Source organism: Balaenoptera musculus, chromosome 1 (assembly GCF_009873245.2).
Source record: "Balaenoptera musculus isolate JJ_BM4_2016_0621 chromosome 1, mBalMus1.pri.v3, whole genome shotgun sequence".
NCBI lineage: Eukaryota > Metazoa > Chordata > Mammalia > Artiodactyla > Balaenopteridae > Balaenoptera > Balaenoptera musculus.
Window position 1 is genome coordinate 33460559 of NC_045785.1, and position 21053 is coordinate 33481611.

Consider the following 21053-nt stretch of genomic DNA (forward strand, 5'->3'; position numbering starts at 1 on the left):
AGACCAATGGAATACAGAGCTCTGAAATAAACCCTAATATATACGGTCAAATGATTTTTGACAAAGGTGCCAACACCATTCAATGGGAAAAGGATACTCTTTTCAACAAATGATGCTAGGAAAACTGGATACCCTCATGCCAAAGAATGAAGATGAACCTTTACCTTACACCATGTATAAAAATTAACTCAAAATGCATCAAAGACCAAAACTTAAGAGCTAAAATTATAAACCTCTTAGAAGAAAACATAGAGGAGAATCTTCATGACACTGGATTTGGCAATGATTCTGGAATGTGACATCTAAATCACAGGCAACAAAAGAAAAAAGATAAATCGGACTTCATCAAAATGAAAAACAATTTGTGCATCAAAGGGCACTATCACATGGATGAAAAGAAAAACTACAGAATGGGAGAAAATATTGGCAAATCGTTTATCTGATAAGGGACTAATATCTAGAATTTATAAAGAACTCCTACAATTCAATAACAAAAAAACCTCAAACAACCCAGCTGAAAAATGGGCAAAGGACCTGAAGAGATATTTCTTCATTTATCTATACAGATGGCCAATAAGCACATGAAAAGATACTCAACATCATCAATCATTAGGGAAGTGCAAGTGAAAGTCACAATGAGATACCACTTCACACCCATTGGGATGATTGGGATGGTTATTATGAAGAAAAAAAAAAGAAAAATCATAAGTGTCGGCAAGGATGTGGAGAAATTAGAGCCCTTGTGAATTGCTAGTGGGACTAAAAAATGGTGCAGCTGCTGTGGAAAACTTTAAAAAGTTAAAAATAGAATTACCTTGCGAACAAGCTACTACCCAGACATCACTGGATCGTTTTTTTCAAGAGGGTAGATAGAATGGAATCCAGCAAGGAACCAGAACCTGTGCCATCAACGTCAGGCATGAGTGAAATTGCAGGTTGCCCTCCGTCTCTTATTGCTGACGATCCTTCAGCTCTACCACCTCCCCTTCCTCCAGTCGGTAACTCTTCTTGCCTGTTCACTTGATGCCAGCCCCTGTATGCCAGCTGTTGTGCTGTACTACTGTACTTTTCAAGGTTCTGAAGGTGACCATTCTCTTGCTGTAATGCCCGGGCACCACACTTTTTACCACCCATCAACACTTCTACTGCAGAGTGTCTGCATGTCATTGCTCGTGGAGTCGTGAGGCTTGATCCTCCAGGCCCATATTCCCTGGTAGGCTGGATTCGTCTGCCTTCAAAGATTTCTGCCCTTTCAAGCATTCCAGAATTTGCCTGTGTTTCAATGGTGCCTCACATTATGGAATCCTTTTACTCTCAACATTATTAGGGTCTATCTTAGGGACAACTGGTCCAATCCAATTTCCTTTTGGCCCGCGGTGCTATTTTGTATTTCCCAGTGCTTTCAATGAAGCTTCAAGTAGACCTAAACTCCTGGCTTCTAACTAGCCATGAATCACACAATTGTTCATTGTTTGTTATTTGTGAGAAAATGACAGTAATTAGTAGAAAATAAAAAAAAAAAAATAGAATTACCATATGACCCAGTAACTCCACTCCTAGGTATATACCCAAAAGAATTGAAAACAGGGACTAAAACAGATACCTGTACACTAATGTTCATAGCAGCATTATTCACAATAGCGAAAGGGTAGAAAAAATCCAAGTGTCCACCAATAAATGAATAAATAAACAAAATGCGGCATATACATAAAATGGAATACTATTCAGCCATAAAAAGGAATAAAATTCTGATACATGCTACAACATGGATCAATCTTGAAAATATTATGCTAAGTGAAATAAGCCAAATACAAAAGGATAACTACTGTCTGATTTCACTTATACTTGACAACCAGAACAGGGAAATTCATAGAGAAAATAAGTAGAACAGAGGTTACCAGGGGCTGGGCAGAGGGGGGAATGATTTAATGTGTACAGAGTTTCTGTTTGAAATGATGAAAAAATCCTGGAGTTGGACAGCAGTGAAGGCTATACATCACTGTAAATGTACTTAATGCCTTAAAATGGTTAAAATGATAAACTTTATGTTATATATATTTTAACACAATTATAATTAAAAAAAAACAACAAGCAACAGGTGGATCTGCATCAGGGTTTGACAGCTCCATTCAACCATCTCACAACAGGAACACAAACAGCTTCACAGGGACTTTCAAGAAACTAAGTCCTTGAGTCACAGCATTCCCTTTCCTGGGTGGTCCTAGATGGAACCTGCTATCAATTTTCTTTATGACCTCCCATTTAACATGTTTCCAAGCTAGACTATCTTCTGATAAACACATCCTTTTATTTGGATAATGTTACTATCTATATATAGCATGTAGTACAGATGGGCTCTGGATTTGAATATCAACTCTGTCACTAGCTATGTAAACTTGAACAAGTTACTAAATGTCTCTGGCCCTCAATTTCTGTATCTTTATTTTTTAATTTATTTTCTAAATTATTTATTTATTTATTTATTTGGCTGTGTCGGGTCTTAGTTGCGGCACGTGGGATCTTCGTTGCCACATGTGGGATCTTTTTTTGCGGCACACGGGCTTCTCTCTACTTGTAGTGCACAGGCTCTGGAGCACGCGGGTCAGTAGTTGTGGCACGCAGGTTCTCTAGTTGTGGCGCGTGGGCTCTAGAGTGCGCAGGCTTAGCTGCCCCGTGGTATGTGGGATCCTAGTTCCCCGACCAGGGATTGAACCTGCGTCCCCTGCCCTGGAAGGAAGATTCTTAACCACTGGACCAGCAGGGAAGTCCCAATTTCTGTATCTTTAAAGCAAAAGTAGTAGTGTCTACTCCAAAGGCTTTGTGAAGGTTAAATTACATTCTCTATGTTAATGAATTAATATAAATAAGTGTCAACAGACAGAAATTACTTCCCCACTTCCCTAACTCTTCGCAGTATTACTGATCACTGATGAAATCATAGTCAGTTCTCTGTCTCTTGGCTACATTGGCATCCATACAATCATCACCACAACTCTCTGTAACTTGGAGGCTTGCTAGTATCTCTATCAGAAACCTTCTCTCAAAGGCCAACATCCAAAAGAACAAAAACAAATGTAGACAAATTTTTCTGCCTACCTCACAAACCTCTCCTAGAGGAGTCTGCCCTCCCTGAGGGCAGGTAGGCTTACTTTATATCCCACGTATTACCTAGCAGAATAAAAGAACTTTATCAATTTTTAAAATTGAATTTTCAACAATTCTAAGTTTTTTATAACAGGATCTTGCATAAATATCCAAATATACAAGTTCTATTTCTATACTTGTATTACAAAAACAATAAGGTAAAAACAGTAAGTATGGTTCTCTGTCAGTGATAAGAACCTAAGCAAAATATATAAGGTGTTACAGGGTGTGGTAGTGACCATTTCAAAGCCTGCTACACTATGGTGGGCTTATATTAAAAGTGCCAGAAATAACAGAATAAGTTCAATATCCCACCATGAAAAAATTCAATAATAAAGCTGATCTACCAGATAAAATCATATTACACAAATCAGAAAAATCTCCATTTAATTTTCATTTAAAAGCAAAATATCAAATCACCTAAAGATCAGAAAATAGCATCAAATCAAACTTCATATTCCTGACTTATTTCTAGACCACAGTGGTCAGACATTCAATTTCACCTTGTCTGAATGACCTAAACTCCTTCAACTACGCCAATTAGAACTGCCATCAGTAGATATTTATTAAACACGCCTAGGTATAAAATTGGAATTAGGAGACAGAACCATAACAGAACAAAGAAACTGAATGGTTAGGAAAAAAATGGAACCATCATAGGAGAAGGGAACCAACTATGTGATAGGTTCTGTGCTAAATACTTTAAAAAGAACTTTTTGTTAAAGTATAATATACATACTGAGAAGCACACGCTTCATACAGTAGCCAAGATATGGAAACAACCTAAGTTGATGAATGGATAAAGAAGATGTGGTATATATACACATATATACATATATATATGTATATATATGTATATATATACATATATATACATATATATACATATATACAGAATGGAATACTATTCAGCCATAAAAAAAAGAAAACTGGCCATTGTGACAACATAAATGGACCTGGAAGGTATTATGCTAGGTTTGAGTAAGTCAGATGGAGAAAGACAGTTACCATGTGATTTTACTCATTATGTGGAATCTAAAAAAACAAAACAAATGAACAAACAAAATAAAACAAAAACAAACTCACAGATACAGAGATCAGATCAGTGGCTACCAGAGGGGAAGCGAGTTGTGGGGGGATGTGTGCAAAATGGCTGAAGGAGGCCAACTGTATGGTGACAAATGGTAACTAGACTTGTAGTGGTAATCAGTTTGTAGTATACATAGCTGTTGAATTATTATGCTGTCCACCTGAAACTCATTATTTTAAAAAAGTAAATAAATCATAAGTATGAAACTCAATGAACTTTTACAATGTGTTTCCAAACCAAGAAAGAGATCATTACTAGCACCAAAAGAAGTACCCCTTTGAGCCCTCTCCCAGTCATTACTCCACCCAAGAGTAAGCACTGTGTGGACTACTATTGTTAGGTTAGTTTTGCCTGTTTTGAACTTTATAGAAATGAAATTATATCTCATGTCCTCTTTTATGTCCACTTTGTTCCACTCAACATTTTGTTTATGAGATCCATCCACGGTGCCCCTACTAAGGCACTTTTGTCTTCATTACTTGATTTAAAGCACCCAACAATTCTGGCATTTCCCATTTAGGTTGGGGAAAAAAAAAAGAGCTGAGGTTCTGAAGTTAAACAAGATTAATTAAAGCATCCAAGGACATACGAGTACTGTATGGAAAGGCTAAAATTAAAGACTAATTTCAAAGTCCATGCTCTCTTTGGTTCCATTAGGCTTGCCTACTATAGTTTAAAAACAACAAGAAATCAATCCCTTCCCTAGTTTACTTTTCATAGGCCATATTATAGAGGGAAGTTTGGCAAACAGTCAAGTATTACGCAATGTAAGAAATTATTATTAGCACAAGAAAAGAGTTCCCTAGGGCAGTGGCTTTCAAACCTTTCTGATTGTGACCCACAGACTTAAATCCAGGAGTTTTTACAACAATATGCATTGCTAAAAACCTTACATCTTGCAAAATTATGCACTAAACATGGGCTTGTGGTTAAAACAGGGTTAGGAATATGCTACTAGAAGCCCATGAAAATTTGTATCCTTTATACATATACACACATACCCCACAAGGATTTCAGTCACTAAGAAATGGTTAAATTGGACCCAAAAAACTAAACAGAAGGAAGAAGGGTATAATCCACTTTAGGATAATTTCTAATTAAAATGATTTTTAAAAATAAAGTTTTAATGTGTAATGGAACAAACCTGTAGCAATCCAGAACACTAAGCTTCTAAGAGGGACTTAATTCTCCAAGGTTTTCTAGAGTGAAGATTTGAACGCATGTCACCATCTGCAGACAGGAGCCACTTAATAAAAGCTTTTCATAGCGACAAAATTAAAACTTGAGGTCAGACTCATATGGCTTTGGGGACTGATAAGAGACTATTAACCTGTTTATTATTTTTTATCTATTCACACTGCCCAAGCAGACCTTTGAGAGATGTCTATGCTACACAGTACCAGAGATCTCAAGATCAACTTTATTCTGTTAGAGTGTAATAGGATAGAGTCCTACACAGGAAACTAACTCCTGAGACGTAGAGACCTGAGAATAGAGTAAATCCTCACTGCTTAAGCCACAGAGACAGGTACATAAAGTAATTTGGGTTCATTAACAGAGCAGTATCTATAAACCATTCTGTAAGTCCCGCCCCCCCCCACCAAAGTCTCAGGTTCTTATCCTAAAAAAGTGAGTTATGAATCCTTGACATTATCCAGGATCTTGTAGGAATCTGATAGAATTACAAACTTGGGGCAAATACGGTTTCTCTGTACCAAGAAACTGAGATGCAACTTAGACCTAAACTTGGCCTGGTTCATTCTGTCACTGAGTAGTCACTTCCTCAGGGCTTCAAATTCTTCACTTTAAAACCAAAAGATAAGAACTCAGGTAGGTCCCATGTTTACTACAAACTAGCTGCAAGCCTCTGTTTCTTCATCAACCACCTCTACAAGTGTGTGATTTTATGGTTTCACAGAAAATCCTATTGCTATTACAGTAACAGAAATTTATCAAATGAGATCAGCTGTCTTCCTGTGAGCTACTCAGGCAATTGTCCTGACACCCATATCTGGTTGGGAAACAGAGACAACTTTCTTCATGGTAATAGCAAGGTTAGACAATACAAAGGGGCTTCCAGGGAAATGTGTCTTATGTGAATCCGAAACAGCAACCTCAGGAAAGGGCTCTCTTCTCTAGAAAACTGACTTGACTGAGAGGGCATGGAATAATCTTTGAGATAGGTATTAAGCTAAGGCATATCGGATTAAAAAAAATTATTTGGGGGTGATACAGAAAGAATATATAATACGCATTCTAAACAGCTAAAGCAGAAGAGTGGTACCACTTGCTAGCAGTCACTCAGCATTTACTAGAAACCTTCTTCATGCTAATTCCTGAGAATAACACCTTTTAAAGCAAGTCAGAAAATGTCTGTATATAACCACAGAATCAGCAGGAACCAAGAGGCACGAGAAGAAAAAAACATGTCCAGTTTCACTTCAGAGACAGAAATTTATGGTTGTTTAGCTTTCTGAGTTGTTTTTTTTTTTTTTTTTTTTTTAAATCCCGGAAATTTAGCTTTTAGGACACAAGATGCCTTTCTCAACTTCCTCAGCTTTTGACCCAGCACTCATCCCTTAATTAAAATCTACTTTAATTCTTCTTCATTTTAAGTCTCTGGGGTTCACTAGACCAGGATTAGTGGTACATGTTATTTCAGAGAACAATTTTATACGCTAGTATTAGTTAAGAGAACTCCAGAAATTTATTTCATCGAAATCACTGATAGGTGTTGAACCTGTGCGATACTCTTTAACATAGAGCAGTGACTCATAACTTTTTCCCCCCGACATATCTGAAGAATACAAAACCCTCCTATCAGTGAGGGCAGGCTCATTAAAGGCATTGATTTTCAGCAAAAGGTAGGAGACAGGATTAATTTGACGGGGAGGAAGGCTCCACTGGGTGAAGGTGTTTTGGAATCTCCAGGGGTATTTGTGTAATTAGAAAAAACATTTCCCCCAGTCTATATTCCACTGCTCTTCCCCCTGACCCAGGGTCTAGAGCACTGCCATCCAACAGAAATATAATTGAAGCCACTCATGTCATTTTAAGTTTTCTAGTAGTCACATTTTAAAAAGTAAAAAAAGGACGATGAAAATAATTTTAATAATGCATTCTATTTAACCCAGTATACTGAAATATTATCACTTCAGCTGGTAATCATTATAAAAATCAATGGAAATACTTTACATTCTTTTTAATATTGTCTTCATAATCTGGTGTGTATTTACGATTACAGCTTATCTCAATTCAGATGCTAAATTTTCATCAGAAATACTTGATGTGTATTTAAATTTCATAAAACTTACAGTTGAAAAGAAAATTCATACACTCAAGTTTCTCAAAACATACTTTAAAGTTTTCCAATAACTGTATGGAGGATGTTTTAAAATTTAATTAAAATTAAATAAAATTTGTAATTCAGTAATTCAGTTACACTAACCATGTGGCTATTGTGTTAGACAACCCATATCTAGAGGAAATAAATAATAAAAGTAAACATTAAGTACTATGTGCCAAGCATTGTTCTAAGCACTTCACTTGTGTTAAGTTGTTCGATACTCACAATCCTTACGTAGGTACTATTATTACCTTCATTTTATTGATAAGGAAACCAGTGTAGAGAAATGTCTTATAACCCGAAGTTACACAGTTAGTAAATGGTGGCGGTGGGATTCACAGCAAAGTAATTTGGTCCATTTTTTGTCTCTGAGGCATAGGGTTTTTCCAGGAAAACTGAGCTATTTATATTTAGTATGCCCTAGGAGTAAATGCAATCTTTGCATATGTTTGGTTAGGGACTCTCAGCACTGGCTGATTTTCTCCATTATATGGCCCTATTTTGATTACATGTTAATATGAATTAGATCATGTCATTCCCTTGCTTAAAATCTTTCAAACGCTCTCCACAGCAGCACTTAAAAGGAAATCCAAGCACCTTATCCTGACCCACATAATCCTACATGATCTGACCCCACCTCTACTGCCTCCACTCCTACAGCTCTCACCGTTCACTTTGCTCCAGCCGGCTGACCTCTGCTCCTGCTGCAGGCCTCTCCTTACTACCTTAGGGCCTGTACACTGCCTGGAATGCACCACCCGTATTCACAGGGCTGGCATCTTATCATTCAGGTCGAAGTTTAAATGTCACCTCCTCAGAGAACCCTTCCCTGACCACTCAATCTAAAGTAGTCACCCAGACTCCGTCACACCACTCTTAATTCTCCATAGCAGTTAGCACCATTTAGTATTTTCCTTGTCTATTTATTTGTCTCATCCACTGGGGCCTTGTCTGTGTTATTTATTCAGCACTATATCCTAGCACTTGGAATACTGCCTGGTATACAGGAGGCACTCAATAAGTATTTTTGAATGAAATGAATGAAAGCTAGTCGTTAAGAAAAAAAAAAAAGGCATAAAATATAAAAATTACATGACCAGAAAGTGACTACTTTCTGAATTTAAAAAACATATTTGGATGGTTTGTAATTAAAACTCATAGTTGATTTCTGAAAGAGAAATTAAGAAAAAACATCTCTAAAAATGAAACAAAAACAAGCCGGGTCCTTTAGTATCTGTAAGTCACTCTCAAATCTGACAAGATCATTTACATAAAGGTAATGAGAGGATGTAAGGAATTGATAGACATAATCATGAATATAATTCTCTTTTCAAAGACTTTTCTGAATACAGTCCTCACAGCTTATTAAGGAAATCCACATAACACAATGGCAAATTCTTTCTGATTAAAACTCATTTAAAAGACATGCATTGAGATGACAAAAGAAGATTTTAAAAATATGAGAAAGTATATAGCTACTTAGCAGCATTGTGAAGTAGGGAAGAGTGCCATCAAAGACTAAGAAACTGAAGGATTTCTGCAACCTATAATCAAAATTGAGCTATATACTAGAAAATCAATGCTGAGCACCTCTAACCAAACATAGGTAAAGGACTGTATTTACTCCTATAGCATACTAAACAGACCAAGCGTCCCAGGGAGAAAAACCCAAGCTCAGAAACAAGAAATGGGAGCTGATGAAAAGTACTGAGATACCTGAGATTTTAAGACCTGTGCTGGCACCCCACTCTGCACAAAGGTTCTAGCTGCCATGTTTGCCACTAGGCACAAAATGTACAGTATTTTTTTAAATTAATTTTAAAAGATACTTTAAAAGAAGAGACAAGGACTACTAAAAAGAACCTACTCTAAATGCGACAATAAAAAAGATTAGCTGAAGGCATTCTCAGGAAAATGCAAATGGGATAAGGTTAGAAATGATAGTGTAGGGACTTCCCTGGCGGCGCAGTGGTTAAGAATCTGCCTGCCAATGCAGGGGACATGGGTTCGAGCCCTGGTCCGGGAAGATCTCACATGCCACGGAGCAACTAAGCCCGTGCGCCACAGCTACTGAGCCTGCACTCTAGAGCCTGCGAGCCACAACGACTGAGCCCGCGAGCCACAACTACGGAAGCGCACGCGCCTAGAGCCCGTGCTCCGCTACGAGAAGCCACAGCAATGAGAAGCCCGCGCACCGCGACGAAGAGTAGCCTCCGCTCTCCGCAACTAGAGAAAGCCCGCGTGCAGCGACGTAGACCCAACACAGCCAAAAGTAAATAAATAAATAAGTAAATAAATTAAAAAAAAAAAAAAGAAATGATAGTGTAGGAGGACAGATAGTACAGAGAGATCCAAGTAATGAATAAACTTGTAAATAACATTCTTTGTAGGTATAGAACAATGTAAATAGGAGAAATGTAATGTAATTACAAATATTTGAAATGCATTTGCACTCCTGGCCTCCAACCTAGTTTAAAAAACGTCTTCCAGAAAAGTCCTAAAGAATCACTGGAGAAAATTTAATATAGCTGGGTGGTAGAGGGATAGATAAACTGACATGTGATCTTTACAAGCAATGGTAAAATTTAGGATGTGGACATAAGGTTTTCCATGGCAAAATCCTTTCAAGTTTATCATATGTTTGAAATTTTTCATAAGTTTTTAAAAAAAGAAACCTTAAAACATCTCAAAGAAGCTGCTGTCTCAGAGCTCAACATTGAGCAATAGTGAAAAGGTGGGTAGATTAGAGCAGAGACTGAAGGAATGAATGAACATGATTTTTTTTTTGCACTTTACATATAATTGCCATTTCATCACAACAAAGCTGAAAGGTAGGTGATACTATCTCCATTACACACACACACACACACACACACACACACACACAGAAACACCCACACATGCCTCTGAGGCTCAGAGAGTACCGTAAGCAAGTTACTTGGATATATGTGAATATTAAACCTGATCAAGCCTGGGATCAAAATATGCATGCAGGTTTAAAAATATCTAACTAAAATCTGAATCTACCTTTATCATCTATTTTCCACAGCTACCTGGAAAGTGACTGTCTCAGCTCTACTTGGAAAAGCACTTTAAATAATAAGAACACGTGAGATACACTTTGTAAAACAGAACAATATATTTTTAAAATTAATTAATTTATTCTATCCTTGGCTGTGTTGGGTCTTTGTTGCTGCACGTGGGCTTTCTCTAGTTGCTGCGAGCGGGGGCTATTCTTCGTTGCGGTGCGAGGGCTTCTCTTTGCGGTGGCTTCTCTTGCTGCGGAGCACAGGCTCTAGGTGTGCGGGCTTCAGTAGTTGTAGCACGTGGGCTTCAGCAGTTGTGGCTCTCGGGCTCTAGAACGCAGGCTCGGTAGTTGTGGTGCATGGGTTTAGTTGCTCCGTGGTGTGTGGGATCTTCCCAGACCAGGGCTCGAACCCGTGTCCCTTGCATTGGCAGGTGGACTCTTAACCACTGTGCCACCAGGGAAATCCCACAATATTTTGTATAATATGACTTCCAGCTTCAAAGTCCTTCATAATTTTCAAAGTTAGCTCACTCACAATTATCCTATTTGTATTAGTTATCTGTATACATCTTTTACAGTTCTTTTAGCACTGTGATTCCCTCGAAATTAGGATCCAGATCTGATTCATTTCTACATTCTTTATAACAGTACCTGAAATAGTAGTTTAATGAGTGTTTACTTAAAGAAAGAAGGTGATCCTCACAATAGAGATGCAAGGTAGCAAGGGCACCTATTCACATTATTCTTATTAATAACACTTGAAGAAACAGAGTCAGAGTAAACTCTGATGCTACTTCTCAGCTAAAAAGCTCATTTGTTGAGCTAGGGCTCCAGTCTTTTCCGATTACACCACTGACTAAACAAAGACACTAAGCCTGTTCTCCAATTGAGAGTCTGGCAGGGCATCCAAAGACAAAAGCTTTAGTTATGTTGTTTTTTTAAATGTTTGGAAAATCCTGGAATGTAGATCTTAATGTGATATAAAATGTTTGTAAACGTTCTGATTTCTTTGTTTTATTGGGACAGAGTGGTAGAAGGAAAGTGAAAATGCTTCTTAAAAATCCTAAACTAGGTTATAAGTTACCCCAAACTCAACAAAAACAGAAGTTGAACTATAACAGCTAACATTTATTTATTTTTTTAAAATAAATCTATTTATTTATTTATGGCTGCGTTGGATCTTCGTTGCTGCGCACAGGGGCTACTCTTCGTTGTGGTGCGCGAGTTTCTCATTGCAGTGGCTTCTCTTGTTGTGGAACACGGGCTCCAGGCACACGGGCTTCAGTAGTTGTGGCACGTGGGCTCAGTAGTTGTGGCTCACGGGCTCTAGAGTGCAGGCTCAGTAGTTGTGGCACATAGGCTTAGCGGCTCCGCGGCATGTGGGATCTTCCCGGACCAGGGATCGAACCCGTGTCCCCTGCATTGGCAGGCGGGTTCTTAACGACTGCGCCACCAGGGAAGTCCACAGCTAACATTTACACTCAGCTCTTTGGAGCAATTCTACGTATATATGTTATTTCATATGATTTTTCATAATATCCAGCGAGAGATTACTATTATTCCCGTTTCACTGATGAGTAAATTTCAGGGTTAGTTTAGAAAGTCAGTAGGTGGTTGAACCGGGACTTGAAACAATCTGGGTCATGCTCTTTGTAGTACACAAGGCGTTACTTGCTTGCACAAAACTAGTCAATAGCCTTCTAATTGGTCTCTCTCTACTTCCATTCCACTGTGTGTATGGCAACCAGAGTAATCCTTCTAAAACAGAAATTCAATTATGTTTCATCTCTGCTTAAAATCCTTCAATGGGGGCTTCCCTGGTGGCGCAGTGGTTAAGAATCTGCCTGCCAATGCAGGGGACACGGGTTCGATCCCTGGTCTGGGAAGATCCCACATGCCGCGGAGCAACTAAGCCCATGAGGCACAACTACTGAGCCTGCGCGTCTGGAGCCTGTGCTCCGCAACGGGAGAGGCCGCGACAGTGAGAGGCCCGCGCACCGCGATGAAGAGTGGCCCCCGCTCGCCGCAACTGGAGAAAGCCCTCGCACAGAAATGAAGACCCAACACAGCCAAAAATAAATAAATAAATAAATTTATTAAAAAAAAAAAATCCTTCAATGGACCCATGCAGCCTATAGAATGAAATCCACCAAAGTCCTTGGCATTCCATACATAGGCCCTTCAAACCTAAATCCTTTAACATTTGGCCCCTGACTACTTCTCCAGCCTCATCTACCCATCTTCTCCTCTTTACCTTCTTCCCCTAAGTTATTCTACATGATCTACAGTCCCTCAACTTATCTGCAATGAAATCCCTTTTCCCATTGTACACTCTACTTGTCAACTTACAACTCATCTTTCAAAATTTAACTCAAAAATCAATGAATCTCCTCTTCCTCAGCCTTCTGAGTTCTCTTCCCTAGATAATCATTTCCTCTTCTATGCTATTATTTATATCTGGTTCATACTTACAGCATTTAAATACTGTATTACAATTATTTGTTTACATACTTCTCCCAATTTGATAGTGAAGACCTAAGGGATGCCTTATTCATCTTTGCCTCTGGGGTCTAATACACTGCCTGACAGTAGTAGGCATCAGATACATCTTGTTGGGTTGAATTCAAATATACTCACTTAGAAAGTATACAAGCAATAAAACAGGATTTGGATTTTGCAAAATATATATGTTTCAAAGAAAAAAAAAAAGCCTAAAACCCTTTAACTGAACTGTGTATAACAATGGCAGTTGCCCTGAAGGTCCCTGTTAATGCTCTGTGACCCAGCTGGGCCTCCAGAAGGTTCATTACTTTCATATTACGACTGTGGCAATTTATTAATGAGCTCAGTGCAAGCAAAACAAATTGAAATGACAGCTTTGGCAACTAACATCTTTTATTTATCACTAGAGCTAGTCTTTCACTAGCAGTGAGATGCATAAGCCTTCTTCAAGGCAAAACAATATTTATGGGGTATCTTCTAAGAGGCCTACAAACACTGTGATTGGCTAAGAGGAATTCAAGAAAATATAGGTCTTCATTAGGATAGGAAAAGAATGTGTTCTTGAAAAATAACTCAAAACTGAAAAACACAGATGTCCATTAGAAGTAGTGGTAAAGGACTTATTATGCAATTCATCATTTATGCGTCAACTGCCTTTTCAAGGGCTAATTGAAGTGCCATTGCAGCTCTTCTTATTTCACCCTGATGGAGGCAGGTGTTACAACAGTATTCATGAGGAGGAAGCCAAGAGCCAGTACTAGGCATTCTGGCAGAAGGAAGGTCTATAAAACTAAAGCCCCTACCCTTTCAAAAGTGTGTAGTCTTCATGGTACCAAAGGATCCCTACCAACCACTTAAGGCTGCTCTCCTGAGATAAAACAGAGCCAAATCATAAACTGTTAACATAGCGAAAGTAAACTTTATAGTGCAGCTAGACACAAATATGGTTTAAAAGAGAGAAAGAGAAATAGCAAGAAACCCTGTGGACACAGGGAGATACCATGTACTCACTGTCTTTCACTAATGACTACAGTACCTCCAAATAAAACCCTTGGTTTTGACTTCTTAGGACTGCCATAACAAAGAACCACAAACTGAATGTAATAAACAACAGAAATTTATTCTCTCACTGAGTTAGAGGGCACAAGTCCAAAATCAAGGTGTTGGCCGGGTCATGCTCTCTCTGAAGCCTGCAAGGAAATATCCTTCCTTGCTTCTTCCAGCTTCTGGCATCCCCAGGAAACCAATACAGATTTTGGTACTGATGAGACTGGGGTGCTGCTCTAACAAATACTTAAAAATGAAGTGGCTTTGGAACTGGATAATGAGTAGAGACTTGACAGGAAAAAAAACTAAATTGCCTTAAAGAGATGGAAATATGAACATTAAAGGTGCTTTTAAATGAGGCCTTAGAAGGAAATGAGGAACATGTTATTGGACACTGGAGGAAAGGTAGTTCTTGCTATAAGGTGGCAGAAAATTTGAACTGTGTTCAGCCATTGGGTGAACTTATAACTGATGAACTTGGATATTTAACTGAGGAGATTTCTAAGCAAAGTGTTGAAATGTGGCTTAGTTTCTCTTTGGTTTTTATGAATATGAGAAGAGGTAAATTGAGGATTGAACTGTTAAGCAAAAAGGAACCACACTTGATGATTTGGAAAATTCTCTGCCTATCCAAACAGCATGCTCTGGAAACAGGGCCAAGGGTACGGCTGGATCATCATTTGCCTGACTCTAGCACACAATCAAACACCTCAGAAGCTAGGAACAGAGACATGGTTATCCAGGAAAGATCTGTGGAGGACCCTCTTGTCAGATGGTTTGGACACCAGTAAATTGCATGGGAGACTTACAAGGTTTTTGAGAATTTTGTATCAGCAGAAGTGCTGCCAGCCTGGACTGAAAGGAAGAGAGATGGACTGAAAGGAACAGATATGGAATGAAATGAAGACTAACAAGGGCAGAGCCACAGATGCAGATGCCTGGGCCAATGGGACCCTCTTGGGTTAAAAGGGTGGGCCTGCCCATGCAGGCCAGAGGACAGAGCACTGAGCCACAGAGGATTATTCCCAGGCCTTGAAGTCTAATGGAGTTAGCGCTGTTGGGTTGTGAATTTGCTTTAGACTAGTGATCCTTTTATTCCTTCCATGTCCTCACTTTTGTAATAGAAATATCTTTCCTAAGCCTGTCCTACCATTATATCTTGGAAGCAGATAACTTGTGTTCTAGATTTCACAGGTCCACAGATGGAGAGGAATTTTGTCCCAGGATGAACCATAGCAGAGTCTCACCCATACCTGATTTAGATGATTTAGAAGATGAGATTTGAGACTTTTTGAGTTGATTATATTTAGGTGAGTTCTGGACTTGGATTGTATGCTGGAGTGGGTTAAGACTTTGGGGGATATTGGGATGGGGTGAATGTATTTTGCACTTGGAAAGGACATGAATTTTGAGGGGCCAGAGGGTAGACAGTTATGGGTTGAGTTATGTTCTCCAAACTGTATACTCCTGGTATCTGTGAATGTGACCTTATTTGGAAATAGGGTCTTTGTAGATATAATCAACTTAAATGAGGTCATTAGGGTGGGCCCTAATCCAATATGACCGGGGTCCCTATAAGAGAAAGAAAACACCGTGTGAAGACAGACATACTCAGAGAGAACACCATGTGGCAAAAGAGGCAGAGATCAGAGTGATGCAGCTGCAAGCCAAGGACTGACAGCCACTACCAGAAACTAGGAAGAGGCAAGTAAAGATTCTACCTAGTCTCAGAGGGAGCATGGCCCAGTTAACACCTTGATTTTGGAGTGCTACCCTTCGGGCTGCGAGAGAATAAATTGCCACCTAATTTGTGATACAATTTGTTACAGCAGCCCTAAGAAACTAAAACACCCCTTAATAGTAGCTAATATATATTCAAGACTTACTATGTACTGTGTAAAGTGCTTTACACTGATGATCACATTTAATCTTTACCATGACCTCATGAGGTAAAGAAATAAAATAACCTTCTGGAGACAGGAATCAGCCAATGCTGGTGGGGGCTGAGTGCTAAAGCACGTTAAAACAGCGGATCCCTGGACAGGACTGCTGTTGGCTGTGTGGATACAACAAAGGGAATGGGAGTGAGGGGCTCTGTGGCTGGGAATGGCCCTAGAGGAAACGTGGTCTGCCTAGGAAACACACCATTGTTGAGCGGTGTGCAAGGGGCGGAGCCGCCACTGGCCCCTCACGCCAGCCCCTGCCTCTGCGGGCACTGGGAGGGACTCCCACCAAAGTGAGCACGCCCCAGTCTGTTACAACTGCCTGCTGAGCCCTGCAGGCAATTCGTGCACATCCCAGTTGTGGCTGCCATACCCCTCTCTGGCCTGAGGGAGTAAGTGTGCCCCTATCAGCCGCTGCTTCCTCCTGCCTGGGCGGGGAACTGGCCTGAGAGTGGCGCACACACAGAGGTGGGGCGAAAACCAAAAGTAAGCCCCAGGGGCAGTGCGACTAAGGAAGAGGAACTTCTTTCTGTGCAGCTGCACAAGCCATGGATTAAATCCCTGAGATCGTGATCGGCTTGGTAAATCCTGTGTCTGTGGAATGCCTGAACAGACAACAGAGCGTTCCCACAACTGAGATGGGTCTAGCCTTAGCAGCAGTGCACTTTGGGGGCAAGAACATACGGGAGCTGGGCCAGGTCAGAGTCTGAGCTGGCCCCACAGGGCCCACAGCAGGTCCAGAGACCTGCTTAGAGGTCTTGGAGGGCCTCCGGGGGAGGCGGGGATTGGCTGTGGCTCACTGTGGGAGCAAGGACACTGACAGAGGAGGCCCCAGGAAAATATTCCTATTACTCTGATTCTATTTTTGTCTCTTTTGTTTTGTTCAGTTGATGGTATTGTTGTTTTTATTATTTATTATTTTTTTAATATATATATTTTTTGTTTTTCTACTTTTACTTTACTTTTTTTGCTGTTTTGTGTTTTTTTCTTGTTTTTGTTCTGTTTTTTATTTTATTTTCCTTTTTCTTGATTGTTTCCATGTGTTTATTTTGTTTGCTTTGTTTGCTTTCTGTTTTTGTTTTATTTTTCATTTTTTGTTTTTGTTAGTTTAGTCCTTATTGATTGTTCTCATTTTTAAATTCTTTTCATTGTTTGTTCTCTTGTGTTTGTTTGTTTGTTTGTTTCCTGTCTGCTTCTTTATTTGTTTCCGTTAGTTTGGTTTTGTTGTTATCATTCGTCTTGGATATGGTGTGTCTGCTTTCTTTCTTTTTTTTTTTTTTTGTGCGTGTTGTGTTGTTGTTGTAGTTTGTTTGTTTTTGTTTTTGCTATTTGTCTTGGGTTTTGTTTGTTTTCTTTTTTCTTTTTTTCCTGTTTCTTTTCTTTCTTTTTTCCCTGGCCATGCAGTTGGCTTGTGGGCTCTCAGTTCCCTGGCCAGGGCTTGGGCCTGGGCCTCCAGGGTGGGAGCGCCAAATCCAGGATGCTGGACTGCCAGAGAATTCCTGGGCCCAGGAAATATTAATCGGTGTGTACTCTCCCAGAGGTATCCATCTCGACACCAAGACCTGGCTCCACCCAACTGCCTGCAGGCTCCAGTGCTGGACTCCTCATGCTGAACAACCAGCAAGACAGGAACACAGCCCCACCCAGCAGCAGACATGCTGCCTAAAGCCATACTAAGCTCACAGACACCCCAAAACACACCACCTGACGCAGCCCTGCCCAATCCGAGGGAAAAGACTCAGCTCCACCCACCAGAGCGCAGGCACCAGTCCCTCCCACCAGGAAGTCCACACAAGCCCCTGGACCAACCTCACCCACCAGGGACAGACAACGGAAGCGAAAGGAACTATGACCCTGCAGCCCATGGAAAGGAGACCATAAACGCAGTAAATTAGACAAAATGAGATGACAGAGAAATATGTTGCAGGCAAGGTAAAACCCACAAGATCAAATAAATGAAGAGGAAATAGGCAATCTACCTGAAAAAGAATTCAGAGTAATGATAGTAAAGATGATCCAAGATCTTGGAAACAGAATGGAGGCACGGATCGAGAAGATACAAGAAATGTTTAACAAGGACCTAGAAGAACTAAAGACAAACAATCAGTGATGAACAACACAACAACTGAAATGAAAAATACACTATAAGGAATCAATAGCAGAATAACTGAGGCAGAAGAACAGATAAGTGAGCTGGAAGATAGAATGGTGGAAATAACTGCCACGGAGCAGAATAAAGACAGAAGAATGAAAAGAAATGAGGACAGTCTCAGAGACCTCTGGGACAACATTAAACACACCAACATTCAAATTATAGGGGTCCCAGAAGAAGAAGAGACAGGGAAAGGGCCGGAGAAAATATCTGAAGAGATTATAGTTGAAAACTTCCCTAACATGGTAAAGGAAATAGTCAATCAAGTCCAGGAAGCGCAGAGAGTCCCATACAGGATAAACCCAAGGAGAAACATGCCAAGACATATATTAATCAAACTAATACAAATTAAATGCCAAGAAAAAAATATTAAAAGCAGCAAGGGAAAAGCAAAAAATAACATACTGGGTTGGCCAAAAAGTTCATTCAGGTTTTTCTGTAACATCTTATGGAAAAATCCAAATGGACTTTTTGGCCAACCCAGTACAAGGGAATCCCCATAAGGTTATCAGTTAATTTTTCAGCAGAAACTCTGCAGGCCAGAAAGGAGTGGCAGGACATATTTAAAGCAATGAAAGGGAAAAACCTGCAGCCAAGATTACTCTACCCAAGAAGTATCTCATTCAGATTCGATGGAGAAATCAAAAGCTTTACAGACAAGCAAAAGCTAAGAGAATTCAGCGCCACCAAACCAGCTTTACAATAACTGCTAAAGGAGCTTCTCTAGGTGGGAAACACAAGAGAAGAAAAAGACCTACAAAAACAAAACAAAAGCAATTAAGAAAATGATAACAGGAACATATTGATAATTACCTTAAATGTAAATGGATTAAATGATCCAACCAAAAGACACAGACTGGCAGAATGGATACAAAAACAAGACCAGTATATATGTTGCCTACAAGAGACCCACTTCAGACCTAGGGACACATACAGACTGAAAGTGAGGGTATGCAAAAAGATATTCTATGCAAATGGAAATCAAAAGAAAGCTAGAGTAGCAATACTCATATCAGACAAAATAGACTTTAAAATAAAGACTGTTGGGACTTCCCTGGTGGCACAGTGGTTAAGAATCCACCTGCCAGTGCAGGGGACATGGGTCTGATCTCTGGTCTGGGAAAATCCCACATGCTGTAGAGCAACTGAGCCCATGTGGCACAACTACTGAGCCTGCGCTCTAGAGCCTGCGAGCCACAGCTACTGAAGCCCTCACGCCCTAGAGCCCGTGCACCGCAACTACTGAAGCCCATGCGCTCTAGGACCCATGTGCTGTAAGTACTGAAGCCCGCGCACCTAGAGCCCGTGCTCCACAACAAGAGAAGCCACCGCAATGAGAAGCCTGCACACCGCAATGAAGAGGAGTCCCTGTTTGCCACAACTAGAGAAAGCCCGCGTGCAGCAACAAAGATCCAACACAGCCAAAAAAATAAATACAAAAATAGAGACTGTTACAAGAGACAAAGAAGGACACTACATAATGATCAAGGGATCGATACAAGAAGAAGATATAACAGTTGTAAATATTTATGCACCCAACATAGGAGCACTTCAACACATAAGGCAAGTGCTAACAGCCGTAAAAGGGGAAATCAACAGTAACACAATAATAGTGGGGGATTTTTAACACTCCACTTACACCAATGGATAGATCATCCAGACAGAAAATAAATAAGGAAACATAAGCCTTAAATGACACATTACACCAGATAGACTTAATTGATATTTATAGGACATTCCATCTGAAAGCAGCCGAATACACTTTCTTCTCAAGTGTACACAGAACATTCTCCAGGATAGATCACATCTTGGGTCACAAATCAAGCCTCAGTAAATTTAAGAAAATTGAAATCATATCAAGCATCTTTTCTGACCACAATACTATCAGATTAGAAATCATTTATAGGAAAAAAAAAACTGTTAACACAAACACATGGAGGCTAAACAATATGCTACTAAATAACCAAGAGATCACTGAAGAAATCAAAGAGGAAATAAAAAAAATACCTAGACGCAAATGACAATGAAAACCTATGTGATGCAGCAAAAGCAGTTCTAAGAGGGAAGTTTATAGCAATACAATCCTACCTCAAGAAATAAGAAACATCTCAAATAAACAACCTAAACTTACACCTAAAGCAACCAGGGAAAGAAAAACAAAAAAACCCCCGAAGTTAGTAAAAGTAATCAAAAAGATCAGAGCAGAAATGAATGAAATAGAAACAAAGAAAGAGTGCAGAACACTCTGGCATAAATTGCAGCAGGATCTTTTTTGACCCACCTCCTAGAGTAATGAAAATAAAAACAAAAATAAACAAATGGGACCTAATGAAACTTCAAAGCTTTTGCACAGCAAAGGAAACCATAAACAAGACAAAAAGACAACCCTCAGAATGGGAGAAAATATTTGCAAATGAAGCAACTGACAAAGGATTAATCTCCAAAATATACAAACAGCTCATGCAGCTCAATAACAAAAAAACAAACGACCCAATCAAAAACTGGGCAGAAGACCTAAACAGACATTTCTCCAAAGAAGACAAACAGATGGCCAACAAACACATGAAAAGATGCTAGACATCACTAATTATTAGAGAAACGCAAATCAAAACTACAACGTGGTATCACCTCACACTGGTCATAATGGCCATCATCAAAAAATCTACAAACAATAAATGCTGGAGAGGGTGTGGAGAAAAGGGAACCTTCTTGCACTGTTGGTGGGTATGTAAATTGATACAGCCACTATGGAGAACAGTACGGAGGTTCCTTAAAAAACTAAAAATAGAACTACCATATGA

The 21053-nt window shown here is 39.6% G+C and overlaps 1 protein-coding gene across 9 annotated transcripts in view; it reads right to left on the reverse strand.

Moving 5' to 3' along the window:
- Positions 1 to 21053, reverse strand: part of SCMH1 (Scm polycomb group protein homolog 1) — a 200428-nt gene that overhangs the window by 155272 nt on the left and 24103 nt on the right. The gene's annotated exons all lie outside the window — the stretch shown is intronic.